The sequence below is a fragment of the Calidris pugnax genome, unplaced genomic scaffold, assembly GCF_001431845.1.
Source record: "Calidris pugnax isolate Ruff unplaced genomic scaffold, ASM143184v1 scaffold28, whole genome shotgun sequence".
Classification (NCBI taxonomy): Eukaryota; Metazoa; Chordata; class Aves; order Charadriiformes; family Scolopacidae; genus Calidris; species Calidris pugnax.
The window spans coordinates 6,032,703-6,047,532 of record NW_015090842.1 but is presented as its reverse complement, the minus strand read 5'-3'; positions in this window follow the sequence as shown (position 1 = coordinate 6,047,532).

Sequence of the window (14,830 nt, the reverse complement as noted above, 5' to 3'; positions counted from 1 at the left end):
TGAGAGTAAAGCCAGATAAATTGAGCTGTCTTTCTCTGAAGGTTCCCGTGTGAGGTCTCTTCCCAGCACAGGTCTACTGCCACCAGGCAAGCCACTTCACCTTAGCAGAGCACTTTTAAAAAAATAAGTAAAATCAGTCAGTTTCGGGCCCAAACTCATAAATATCTGCAGATCCTTCCTACATGGCTCAGAACAGCCAGTTGGGGAAAGGCAATAAGAAAAATCTCCCTTCTCAACGTGCTGTTATTGGCCAACTGTTTACCTGTTTATGGTGAAAACTTCCAAACTGTTGTGTGGTACGTGGCACCAGGCTTGGAAAGGCAACACAGCATCCATGTTAGCAAGTCACTGAGCTCAAATATGATATTCTTTGTGTCAGACCTACATATTAGTCAAACTTTGCTGGTCTCAGTGTAGGTAACCTCAGTGGAGTTTGCAACAATGAGCAATCAGTTTCCAAACAATGAACAGTGGGAAGCAACTCCTCCCAATGAAGTTAGTTCTAGAACAGATAGCACCACTTCAGAAACTGGAAGTACATCCCTCTTTTTTGAAGAAGAAGTAGAGCTAGTTAGCAGTGTCTGGCAATGCCCTTGTTAAGAAAAATCTAGTATTTTAAAATTAAAATTTTAGCTTTTTAGCTAAAAGGCTAGCACAACATGCCAGCTGGCCTTGGGCTTTGTGTAGGGTATTTTAGGGTGAATCTACAACTGACACTATGATTTATAGCCGGTAGAATCTGCTTTTCTCCTCTGCAGTCCAGAGAGGAATCCTTAGCCTGACATGAGCTCAGGGAGACATTCCCTGGGATACAAGGTCATCGACCCACCTTTACATTTTACTTTCATAACTCAAGGCTTGACAGAACAGCAACCCTGAATGCTGATCTGACATGAACAAGCTAATCCTCTGTAATTGCAGTGTTGCCTCCAAAATTTAATATATTACCTGACGAAGAGAGGAAAAAAAAAGCCCTTCTCACACGCACACAGATTGCACCACACCTTTCCCAGCAGTATGGTGCTGGGAGGAGACATGCATTTTAATGTACCTGGTGTTTCAGCATGCAATTGAAGAGTCATGCCTTTCTGGAGCAGACTGGTAGGTGCCTTGCCAGTTCCACCTCTTTCATCGTTATCTGGGTCCCAATAGCAAAAGGCTGAAGAAGTGACAGAGCGAGGAGCAGAAACCTGCTTCAGTTTTTAGTCATCCCTGGTTAGACTTGTTCTTCTTTTTTTCTTTTTTTCTTTTTTTAAGGGAGAATTCAAGCAAAGTTTTAGTTCTAAAAATTCCCAATAATAAAACTGCAGTTATCACATACCTCTGGTTAATCTATAATCTTTACAGGAACAGCGTGGCAAGAACATATACCTATACTGAAGTTCATAAGGTTGAACTTGTCCTAACGCAGCCAGAACTGAATCAATGCTAGGTAGCCAAAGCCCTATGCCTGCCTAAAAGCTTAGCACTGAAATTCACTGGGCTGATCAAATTGGTTTTATTTTCAAAGAGAATTTCGTGCTTGGGAAATAAACGTGATGGAGCCTTCCACAGCTTACATGAGCCAGCACACAACGTAAAATACATCTCTGGCTGAGAAGCCAACCTTGAAGTTCTTTATTTAACCTACAGTCAATGAAAATGGACTGTTTCTCTCGGGCAGACTCATGATCTAGCCCTTTCCCTCCTTCTGCATCCCTTTTCTGCTTTACCATTGCCCTCTCAACTGGGCTAGTTCAACCATTTACAGGCCTGGAAGGTAAATGGGATCAGGGAACTGATCCAGGCCAAAAATAATCCCCCTCTCCTACTTTTTTTCAGTGCTGATGAATTTCTTGACCTCACTCACCAGGCTGCCTGTAAACAGCTGGACCACCCAAGCAAGGGATGGCGTGGGGGCGGGAATGACCGGACAGGAGGCCTGAGGAGCTTCAGCCAGCACTTACCCAGAGACAATTTTTCAGCTGACAGCTTTTGTCAGTGCAGCAACACCTCATTCCTATCACGGTGCCCTCCTCTAGAGACAAAGAGACCCCCTAGATTAACACATTTCCTTTTCCAACACTTGATTCTGCTTTGCTTTTAAACTCAATCTCATTTCTTTGCACAGATTTATACTACAGAGGATTTGTTTCTGTTTATAGTCTCGTCTTTTTTTATAAAGCACTTGATTTTCAAGCATCTGATGTGACTTCACAAGACATACTCAACTGGTTAGCCAAGAAAGGGCTGGGACCTGCAGCACCCATCCTTACACTGTGCTAAGAATGAACAGGGGTATTTTCCCCTGAGCACAGATGTAAAGAAGAATGAACAGTAAAATACATATATGCTGGATTTCTACATGTGCAGGACCAGATAATCAAAACTGCTGAGTGGGCACCAGCTCCTGATGGCAACAATGCTACTGGCAATATTGCAGACCCTACTGAAAAGGCAGCCACCTAGTTCAGATAGATGCATGCACTGATGGCTCAGCAACTCTGGCAAGACACAAATTAAAACAAGTACTTTCAGCAACATCTATTACAACTAACTCCGTATTTTACAGCTTCCATTGAAAGTTGGCTGAAAGTTAGCTAAAATTTTTCACCGGTTACCCAAACTGAACAATGCAATGCAGTAAGGTCAACAAGTAGTTTCAGGTTCACATTCACACTACTCAAAATATTGAATAACTCCCCAATTCTACAGTATTTTGCCTTTTTTGAAGAATCTCAATTCAAAGACTGGGAAGAAATGCAAACGCCAAGGTCAGCTTCACGCAGAAGCAGGGACAGGAATTAGCATCAGGGTGTCCCAGGCCATTCAGCACTGGGAGCCTGCTACTTCTCAGGGCTGAGAGGAGCTTAGCTTAGGTAAATGATAAAAAGCAAGTCAAAGCTGAAAACAGAGCACAGACTCCATACAAAATGTGGAAAAGCAGTTGTTTTCCTCCACGGTCAGCCCTGACTGTGAAAGAATTTCAAGCAGCAATGACCTACTTCAGTGTTTTATCCCTTCCAAGCCCAACAACAGCTGAGAACACAGGACCTGTGCTACTCGAGGGATAAAGACGAGTGAACTCTCTACTCAAGTACCTCTGGGTTAAGTCAACAACAGTTCAAACCTGAAGCACCGTGGTGAGATGCAAGAGCCCGCTTTGAACTGCGCCTGGAGCACGTTATTGCAAAAGTAAAACTTCCTGAGGAATCTAAGCCCGTATCTGCCCACTTTTGAGGGACGGTGCTGTCCTGGCTCCCACTAGTAAGATACCTGTGTACAAAACAGACACACTACCTGGTATTTCATAATGACCAGTTAGACGGTGTTTCAAGTGTAGCAAAGGGAACTGCTCTCCTTATGCTGCCGATGCTTATCTCTGTCCAAACCAAAAACACGGTGTTAAATTTAACTGTTGTTCAAAAGCACGTTTCAGCACCCAAACAGGAAACTGGAATAGTTTTAAAACACTTGTCCTACTTCGAACTATTTCAGCAGAGAGCAGTTCCCAACCTCTAGTAGCACAAGTAACATTTTAATTAAAAGCTGAGCGTTGTCGCAGACACATATACATGCTCCTCTATTCACAAGGACACAGCCAACTTTCTAAAGTGCAAAAGCAAAGCACATCCAGCAATTGTTTCCATTCAAAATGCCTTTTGTGATCCAAACTGGGGGGGGTGCACATGGAGGAGATGAAGCTTCCAAATATGGATATTCAACTACAGGCCAAATTTGACAAATATTGAGCATTCTGGCGTGTTCTTCATCAGCATCTCGAAAGAGCTCCACTCTACTGAAAGACTGGACGTTTGTATAAGAGACTGATTCAGGTTTTGGCCAAGGAGATCACCAGCTTTAGGTACACTCGAACCATGAGCTGGGACACTTCATCTGCCTTTCTGTATTAGCACATCGAGGCACGTTCGATTACTAAAGTCTCTGCACTTGTGTATTTGTATAAAAGTCTTTGCATTATTTAACAGAGAACCCTGAACGCACATACACAACTGTTGCCTGCCGGCCTAAAATGAACTTGTAGACATGTTGATTTTATCTGTTTAACAGATTAGGTTTGCACTGACAGATGGACAATGCTACTGTTAAATTAATTAAAAATGAATAGCATAAATGTTGGATGAGCATGAAACAAATTACCTTTGAGGTAAGACACTTCTAAACAGGGAGGAAAGGAAAGCAGTTAATGAGGTTTGAAGATAATAGCTCCCTTAAAAGATATTTACTTCCAGTTCTTCCTTTTTCTTCCTTTTTTCCTTTGTCAATGCTTTTACCAGCCTATACTCCTGTACTATCTATTTTGTTTGTGTTAGCTAACTGCTAGCATACTTACTCAAATTTATAGAACATAACAGCAAGCCAAATGTCCCTTTCACGAATATAATGTACTGGTCAAGATTTAGAGAACTATTAAAAATACATCCGATCACTCCATTTTCTACCATTAGCTTTCTGCTAACAAAAAATCAAATTAGTATCTCCTTCAGTTTCTCCTAACTGGCATTCTTACAAACCTCATAGATCACTTCAGTTCTCATTCCCATTCTCCTTACATTTCTGAGGCAGAAGATTTAGGCTTCTGGGTAACACACAGCTGGTAAATTTTTCTGACATCACTACCCACACAATTTTGTGAGTGCGCCCATTGAACCATTGTTTGAAAGCAAGTCTTCAAAATTACTAACCAGGGTAAAAATTCTGCAGTGCCAAGAACTCAAGCTGAGCTACTCATTTCTTAGTATCCACAATTCAATTAGTTGCAAATACCACACCAGCAGCAAACCAGTCTTTCAATTTCTGCTGGCACATAACTTTATAAACTCATTTTAGTGTTTGGATTTAAAACAAGTAACCTCTCCACTGCATAAATCAGATACTAAGAAGTATTTTTGCAAAAGAAAGAGAAATGGGGGCGGAGGGGAGATTAGCAGCATTTTAAGATCTGTTATTTTCAATCTGAACTGTAAGATCAATTGCTACTGCAATCATCAGTTTTGCATTTTTATATCAAAAAACAGAAGATTAAATACATGGTAACAGAAGAAAACTGTATCTCCACAATGATACTCAAATATCAGAAATCTGATATACACTGCAAGCCCACAAGGTAAAGAAACTAAAAAATAAAACTTTCCCGGGGTCATGCTGGGCAAATCAACCCGAAGAAATGAAGACCCAAGTTATTAAAGAGGATGTTCTTCTTGACTTCAGTGGCAGCACTTAGATGCACAAACTTCGGTCACATATATAAAAGAGCTGTCAGAGGACACAATTCACATGCATTTTACTGTTTATGGTCATCAAGATAAACTGGCAGTGGATGCAGAGTTCTGTGTATTTTAGCCCAAGCTGTAAAATTAGCTCAAATATAATGTTTTGAGTTCAACGTTGTAGAAGACCTTATAGCCCACAAGCTGCCAGGGTAAGTTACTGGAAGGAGGAACATAACAAGCAGAATATGGGTAACAGCATGGAGTGTAACAGCTTTGATAGCTCAATCCTCATAAATCTTTATGTCTTGGGATGTTCACTGAAATTTAAAGGAACTTTTGCAATCAATTCCAATGGCAGGTACAAGCGACAGACTGTCACGTTTTGGCATCACCTGAATATCTACAACACAACCAGCTTTTTATAGGTCCAAGTATGATTGTGGTATTCTTTGTTTCTGCTCAAAATGTCTCAATTTCAGCACATTACTCAGCACAGCATTTAATTAGAGAGTTTACAATTACTGACAGGGTTTTTTAACTATCTTTTCATGCAACTATTTTGCCCTAAGGTTGTATAAAACCCTTCTTCTACATTTCTTCTGCAAGGGCAGGGAGGGGGGAGGAAAGGAGAGAGCTCCCATCCCAGCTCAATTACTGGAATTTTTTTTTTCCTAACTACTGCTTTTCATTCACTTTCTTTGGCTTCCACCATTGGCGTCCCCACCTTCTAGACACAGACCCAGAGCATTAGCAGCTCTTGGCCCAACCAATCACTGATGCAGTCAAGGCAAAATGTTGATATTCTCTTCACGGGACAAACTCCACTGATAACACTCAACAGGGATGGCACCTATAACACTTGTCACGTAGGCTCTTCTTCTGGGCTCCTCAGCTGCTGACTACCTACAAACTCTGCCACGTTTGACTTGTGCCACACTTTGGAGAAGTAAGAGAGAAGCTGTTAAACAATCACTATGGACATCAAAGAGCCATCCAGCATCCCCACTGAACACAGATTAACAAACCCTGTTTGCATTCCAGTTGTCACAACAGTATTTAGACGAGTGACTTGGTTTCAAAGGTGAACTTGAACAACAGATACGAGCAGCTGAAAAGCGTCATGATGAGGTCACCATCCTATTTAACCACAGAGCAGCCCCCACACATACAGCAATACCCGCTCACGTCCTCAGGCACGTCTGGGCTGAGTCTTGCACCCAAGCAGCAGTGATATTTGAACCTCCATTGCTAGTTTGCTCTTTGGCCTCTGACCTAAGTCCTCCAACAAGAATATTGATAGTTGCTGTGGAGCCACTGTTATCTGATGAGTTGTTTGAATTTTCAGATGGCACAAATACTTGGGGACGGATTCACAAAGGGACACACACAACAACACACACAACACCAATCCAGGTATTGATAGTTGCTGTGGAGCCACTGTTATCTGATGAGTTGTTTGAATTTTCAGATGGCACAAATACTTGGGGACGGATTCACAAAGGGACACATAACACACACAGCACCAATCCAGGACTTCATTGCCTGGTCATAGCACAGTCACCTCTTGCTAAAAGGCACCTGTGTGCAGAAGAGGCATTCCTAGAGAGAACAAAACCTGCATCAGATGTGACCTGAGGTGCACAGATGCAAGAACATGCTAGTAGTTCTCCTGGGAAATCAGTTAATTCACTTACACCCTTGATGCCTTAGTATCTTCTGGGTAGTTACACAGAGAGAGTATAAACAAAAAGAAAAAAAAATCCAAAAGATGTAATTCAGTTGTCAAAAATAACAACCAACTTTGCTGGATCCTGAGATGCAGTAGAAGCCAGACAGGCAGTATCAATGCCAGTAGAGATCAATACTCCCACAAAATAGTGTTATGCTATGCCTAGAAAGCAGAGGGAGCAGTAATAGATACCTAACACAAAACCACCCAACTCTCTTCAAGAATAGCTGTGAGAGTAGTAGCAATGATTGTACCATACGTACAAGCAATTACTGTCAGGACTCCATCTGGATCAAAAGTTTGGCGACTGTTTTACTAGCAGAACAATCTCCAAGTTAAAACTGAATTTTGAGTTATGAGCCAGTACCTCCCTGTAATTCTCCTTTCTCCTCCCTGTAGAACCACAGCACTTATCTAAGGATTTTTTTGTTGTTGTTTCGTGTTCTTATCCTGCAGCAGAATTTCGATTCACCCAAGAAATTTTAATTCAGAGGTACAAGCAGTATTATTTGCACCACAAACAATCCCACTTTTCATTTTCAAGCTATTCTGTGGCAACCTTTTTGTATTCCCAACAAATATGAATAAAGTAAGATAAAAGGAAGAGCAAACAAACATGCAATCTAGGTTTCCCTCTCTCAGACCCTCAGAAAAAGAACAGGGGTGAGCCCCACTGAGCTATAGAGACAGGCTTTTCAAGTGAAAACACAGAGATTCAGGTTCAAGCTTTGTTCTGTTCAATTTCCTGCCTTTTATAAAGTTCTTATTAGGGCATAAATGAGATCATGCAGGAGGAGCTAATTAACTGTACTTTCTCAATGCTGCTTACCTTGCAATAACTTATCTACTTAGAAATGTCCTCAGAGCAGAGACTCCAAACTCAGTCTCCCTCAATCCATAAGAATACCCCGACCAAATTAAATGCTCTTTTTCAGATTACATATTTCCCAGCATGCACTGCTAGAATTGTACCCCCTTACTCTCTGGCAGAGAGGGAACATCAGAAAGCCCTAATGATGAGCTCAAACATCCATCTTGTCATCCTTCTCCAACACTGTCCATCGATGTACCTCTACCGGAGAATCTAAAAATAGGAAAACAGTGATTTCCCCTGTAATACTTTTCCAGCTTCCAGAAACTCAGGGCTCCTCTGGAGAAAAAGAAATACTACATAGAGCAGTTCCACTATGAAATCCCTTAAACAACATTAAAATAAAAATATTAATAAAAAAAAAAGTAGGGAATAAAAATCAAGGTACCAAAAAAGTAACCTTTCAGGTTTGAAGAGACTTTTATCATTCTCCAGTTGTAAGGTCCTTATTCCTCTTCCTGCAGTAAAACCATCTTCAAGGACAGAACTACAATAACCCTGGGACAGCCTGGAAATTGTGTACCACGCAGTCAAAGGACCAGGCCACAGCTATTGAAAGAGTTTAGACAGCACATGGAAAGTGACCGTTTGCTTTTGTATTTCTACTCCCAGCATGTTTGGAGTGGCAGGTTTCAAATGGATATGTCAATATTGACCAGAGAAGTTGCTTTTAATACAATTATTATTAATCACTGGTTGGTTTTTTGTTTGTTTGTTTGTTTTTTCTTCAATTGCCTTTTCCAAATGGATATGTCAATATTGACCAGAGAAGCTGCTTCTAATACAATTATTACTAATCACTGGTTGTTTTTTTGTTTGGTTTTTTTTCTTCAATTGCCTTTTTCTTCTTGAAATTGACTTAGGGAAGAGCTGACTGCGTTATTACATTTCAGGTTAGGACTCTGCTTTTGAAAACAGGGACAAGCCAAGTCCCATGGAGTAAAAATAAATAATTCTAGAGCTCCACCTGTAAAGACTTTTCTTTACCATATTCACAAGCTGGAACTGCAACTCGAGTTTCATCTTCACCCCGGAACGTGGGGTGAACTCATCAACCACTTCCTGCTGAGCCAGCCCCTGTGCTGGGCCAGCTCCCTCGCACGGCTCCCGATGTCTCACGCCGCCGTCACTCCTCCCTCCATCCCAGAGCTACGACATCAGTCGACGCACTTCAGTGACTGTTGCACCGAAGACAAGCCCACTGCAAGAACACCGGATGATTAATACTTTTACAATCTATTATTGTGCAAAGAGTTAAAGATTAATGCTTTTACAGGGCAAGAAGCTAAGGTGGAAAGAGAAAACAAATGCCATTCTGAAGACTATGTACCGGGGTCAGCTGCAAATCAAAAATCCCTCAGCTAAACACACAAAGTTATTTATAAGATATGCAAATGTTATTTATGTCCTAAGATATCAACTGCAAATGACCAAAAGAAAACACCCAGTCAAAGGTTTCATGCTCAAGCAGAATTAATAACTGATTAACCTAAAATTGATTAATTAGGTGAACGGAGTCACTGCCTATTTTCAAGGAAGCATGACTAATTCTTTTTATGTATAGAGGACTTGAGATAACATTGTTTTTCATTATGCATCTCAACAACTCTTTCTTCACCCCTCTGGCCTTGTTTTTCATTGAAATCATACCCCATTTCTGGTTCATCTAAAATTCAATCAAACAGGAAATAATGAACATGTGTGTCTGTTATATACCATTCAGCTTCTGAAGAGCATGAGCTAGACTTAAAGGCAATCACCAAGGTTGGAGCTTTCTGGGACCCAATTCCATGCCGTGTGAGCATTGCTTGTACAAAAGGCCAACTTAAGAGGAGACCAGCTCAGTGAGCAGCAGCTCCAATAAGTCAGGGTTTGGATGGTGGAGGGACAAACTTGAGAGGATAGGGGACGGGGGCCCAGGAAATGTCGTTTGTTTGTTTTTCAACTGCCTGCCAAGTTCCCGTGCAGGTCAATATCTATGAATCACATTCTGAGACGTCAGGTAAAAGCTGGTTAGTAATCAATACAATACAGGAATATGGTATGCCTGAAAAGATTAGGTAATTGTGTTTACTCCTCATGCAGAAAAATTACTCTGTTTTCATTTCACAGGGTGGTTTACTAACTATAACTGCATCCTACAGTGATGTAAGTTGGTGTGGCTTTTCCAGTAAAATAGGAATAATCTGGACTATCTTCTGTTCTGATCAGAGTTACCCAAAAAATCGAAATGCTTGGTTATTTATGTGGCACAAACAACCTTATCCAAGGACACGTATTCTTCTAGAAGGAAACATCCAACCTCAAAACGCAAGTGGAAAAAATGCAATGTCAGCATCACACTGTTTCCTGAAATGTTCTATATTAGGTAAGACATTATTTTCATCTAGGATACACCTAAATTGTGTAATTACCACAATACCTCACCTAAAAATGGGAAGACGCCTACCCAAGGTCTATTGCTGTTCCAAGATGAAGGGAAGAAAAGGGTAAGCATATTCTTCCAACTGCACTACCATCTTCAAGGTATTTTCATGTCTTACCATAAATATAACACCTGAAACAGATGCTGAGAATTCAGACTAGACCCTGGAAGTGAGCGTGAACAGTTGAAAAAAAGCTGTATTCAGTGGCATCAAAAAGTGTCGTGAGAAGGAGAAGACTAAAATTATAGTGAAAATACTACAAGGCCATTGTATCAGACTGATCCACTACAAGAGATTAGGGAAAAAACTTCCCTGTGACCCTTGGCCTGAAGTGACCAAGGTATCACTTACCCCTCTGACCACAAAGCTCCTGACAAGGCTGTCCCTCTGCCCTGCAGATGCCACCAGCATCCAGCCCCAAGCTCACAGACACACTGGGATAGAGGAATACAGATAGAAACTGACGAGAGTCTCATTTACAGTAGAGACTGTAATTTACACTGGAGACAAATGACCCTATCTCAGAAGCATATGAAAATCTCAAAGGCTCCAGAGACAACTAACTTAGTTATTTCTACCACACAGGTCTGCCTCGCATCAATCTATTGTTGTACAAGTTGAACAACAAAAGCACTAACTGTGCTGCCAAACTGGAAACCATATATTAGAGAAAGCCAAAGTTTTAGCAAAATGATTTTGTGGGAGGCTGAGGGATTATGAAACAACTCCAGTTTTGAGATCTTCCCTACAGTCCAAAAAAACCCATTTAATAAATAAGTTAGATTTTTAACTGTCTGTAAAACAGATTGCTCAATGTACAGAACACACATAAATGGATTATGTATGTACATCATTTATGTGAACAAAAACACGTGTCATTTACAAACAAGGAAGAGCAGCTAAAAAGAGGTTTTTATTTTAAAATGTCCTGTCTCGCTGTCATTGCAACTTGTGCTCCAGCAATCCCATTTGCATGGCTTCCATGGTAACTCTGCAGTACTGCTCATTTTTACAAATAATGATCCAGCCACAAAAAGAGCAGCCACTCGAGGCTTATTCTGAGGCCAGTCTCAAAAGCCATGAAGGAAAAGAAAGGAAAAAAAGAAAAAAGAAAACTAGAGTCCAGAACCAGACAACTTTATACTGTTCAGCATCATCAGTGAAAACTGCAAGGCTACTTCAAAACAGAACCAGCTTACGGAGTTGATAATCTCTTCCCGTGGTCAATACACACAACTACAGCCTCCTGCTAAGGTCCTTGGTCATCTGCCATACATCCAAGAACAGCAGAGTCATCTCACATCACAGGCAAGACCTCATCCCTTTGCTGGTCAGATTCAAACCCTACCCTTAATGAAGGCTGTAAAACAGCTGATAAATTCTGGGGGTTTAAAATGAGCTTTTAAAGATTGGTAGCAACTGGGAGAACCCTGTGCAGCCTCCACAATACCTCATTTATGGCACATAGAAAGGTGAAAACACCTTTAGCTGTAGGTAAACTACAAGGAAAATTACGCTTCTGCTGCCCTTTTATGTCTCTCCATTTAAAATACATAATTGATTTAAATAGCCTCTTGGTTGCATGTTGGGTTCAAACTTTGGTCATTATGCTCAGGTAATGAATCAAATTCCTCAACCATGTTGTTCTTAGCATGTGTTTTTGCGTAATTATTTCTTTTGTAAAGACTACACTACCACAGAGAGCCCTCCTGGCCATAACACAAACACTGCTTGCCTCATTTTTTCCAAAGAGGTGTTTCGTCTTTGACAGTTTTCAATGCAGGATCACCTCAATTAAGAAGTATTCTTTAAAAACAAGGTCAGTCGAATTTATTGAAAGCACCCCATCATTAATGACACTAAGTTAAGGGAGCAGCACTGTTCACTATACTAAATCACATCCCAACCTTTTGACTAAGTTTAGCATAGAACTGGATTTATAATTATTCTGTTAACAAAAACACAGCCAAGACTCCCAAGATACTGCTCCAAAACAGCAACACATAATAATTTATCATCCCCCCAACAGTTAGCCTTCAAGTGTTTGCTTAACAGAAATTCTATAGGATGTTTTAGTTATTAATTTGAACTCAGAAAAACAACACTCAAAAATGAGTCCAACCAGCAGCTTATGGGGAGAAACACCTGCCAAAGGACTGTCATCATCTCACAGTGTCCCTGCTAATATTTCTCAGATCTGCCCAGGAGAAAATTCATTGGGCTAGCTACCAGTCTGCTGAGGTGTCCAGTGAAAGGCAATACTTTTGGGACATCTCTATAATTAAAATACCAAAAATTGGAAAAACACTTGCCAACAACAGGATTGGCAAGAGCTGAAAAGTCTTCACATACTGAAAGCTTCTGGTCACTATCAAAGTAGGCCAGACTCAAAACGGGATACAGTTTAAAAGCACTGTTAATTAGTGATTTCCTCATCTCCGGAGGTTTTCATACAGTTTCAAACTGCCTCTTTAAATACTTTTGAAGTATACTTCCCTTACAAAGAATGGCCCTGAATATCTTAAAAACCCTAGTTCTGTCAGATGGTTTCCCTAAGATGCTTGGAGTTCAGTGTGGGGTGCAAGCGACCACTGAGCAACCCAGCTGAAGGTGCTGCCTGCTGCCCCCAAGCATTTATAGATACTCGAGCTATTTCCAACCTGTAACCACACACCTGATGTGCCTGCACTGCGGACAAAGAGAACTGAACATGCAGGTCCAATCAAAAAAGCCCTGTAGTACCTAAATCTATAGGTGACACACACTTAGGACAACCACCAAGACCCTACACAACGGCTACAGAAAGGTAACCTTGCTGTGACCTGCACTGCCAGGAGTACCCATGCTCCATGAAAGACTGATTTAAGTCCCCAACTACATGACTGCCCTTTGGACACTAAATGATTAAACCTGCAGAGTATGAATTACTCTCAGCAGCCACTGAATTCAGCTGACAACAAAAGGATTTTTGCAGGGTGGTTTAATTAGGCACCTTTACAACAAGCTTTATACTGTTAAAGCCAAGTAAGCTGAATTCCAACCCAAGTCTTTCACCTTGGGTCAGCGGTCTGGCTAAAGTAAATCTGTCCACAGCCTGAGAAGAGAGTGAAGGGAAGGAGAAGAGACCAAATATTCTTCTAGTGGACATACCAAGAAAACACACAGAGATTTTTACTTTTTAAACTAAGTTTACATTTACACTGTAGGCCATTTCCTCTCATTTCTCCACACGTTCACTAACCAGGCACTGAAGTTAGCAAATCTTCAATTTCCACAGATCTTCCCTTTTTTTTTTTAATACTGACAATCTCCACTTGGAAAAAAACAAACACAACAAAACATGTACAAGAGTTGCTATCAAGGAAGATAAGCTAAACTGATTAACCACCCAGAAAACATTGTCCTTGATGAGAAACTTGCTTGGGGCAAAATAAGCAAGTCTTCAAAGGCTAGTTGGGCAATGGGTGGAAGTCTCCAAAGCCTGAACCAAGGGGGCTGCAAGGCTGTAAAGCGGTTTGATTTCTAGGGTGGCAATGCCAGAAAATACTGGGTAGTGCAGAAGAGCAACCAATTCTGCTGCATGACTAGCAGAGCTAGTGCTGAAGGTAAAAGGAAGCCACATGAGCAGGACCTGCAGGTCTGTACAGCAGCCAGAAAGGGGAGAAGGGAGGGAGGGAAGCAGCAGCGATCACATTTCAGCCCTTAAGCATCTCATCTCTTTGACCCTCTGCGTCTGATTCCAAGCTCAAATACAGTTCTGACGTCCAAGGTGTCACCCTATCTCCAATTAATCAAAGGAGAGTCCTGTTTAAGTAGCCCCTTCTCAGGAATCCCATGGCCTGGCTTGGAATTTGATCTCTGTCATAGCTGTCAACAGATCCACTTCTTGCTTCTCCCTTGCTTTTGTTTTTATCCAAAGCAGCTCAGTAAGCCAGGAACGAAACATGCACAGACAAAGCAGAGGGATATTGGGGCTTTTTAGCAGGAATGAAGCATCAGGTTTTTGCCCCAATGAGTAGTGACTCGCTCATGCAGGTGCTGAGGACAGAACTGCTAAAGGTATGTTAAATGCTCTTACGTTACCACTTTTAAGACTGTGCATTATTCTTAAAAATTGAGGGAACACAAAGCTTAATCAAACCTGGCAGTCAAAATAAATACCTACCAGGCTCTATTTCATGAAGCTTAGTGTTTTCTGATTTTGGCTTTTTTAATTGTTTACCAATCCATCAACAAACCTTCCCGCGGTGCCCCCATGAGCATAAAGGATCTGATCTTTAAACAAACTGCCTGGAGAGACCAGTTTGATAAGCAGGGAAGAAATAATTATGCCATTCAGAAATCAATTTATTCTCAGGCAGAAATGTATTACAGCAATTATCTTAAATATGGGGGTGAAGTCCATGCAAAATCACTGAGCCAGACTTTAACATAACGCTTTATTTCAGGAAAGTATGAGAAAGCTGACAGCATTATCATCTCTGAGCACAAGATTAAGAGTGAGACACATATCTTTTTCAGTGACTTTTGATCAAAACATGCCTAGGTCTCTGCTCCCCAATAGCTATAGCTTTCAAAAAACACCTTTAGG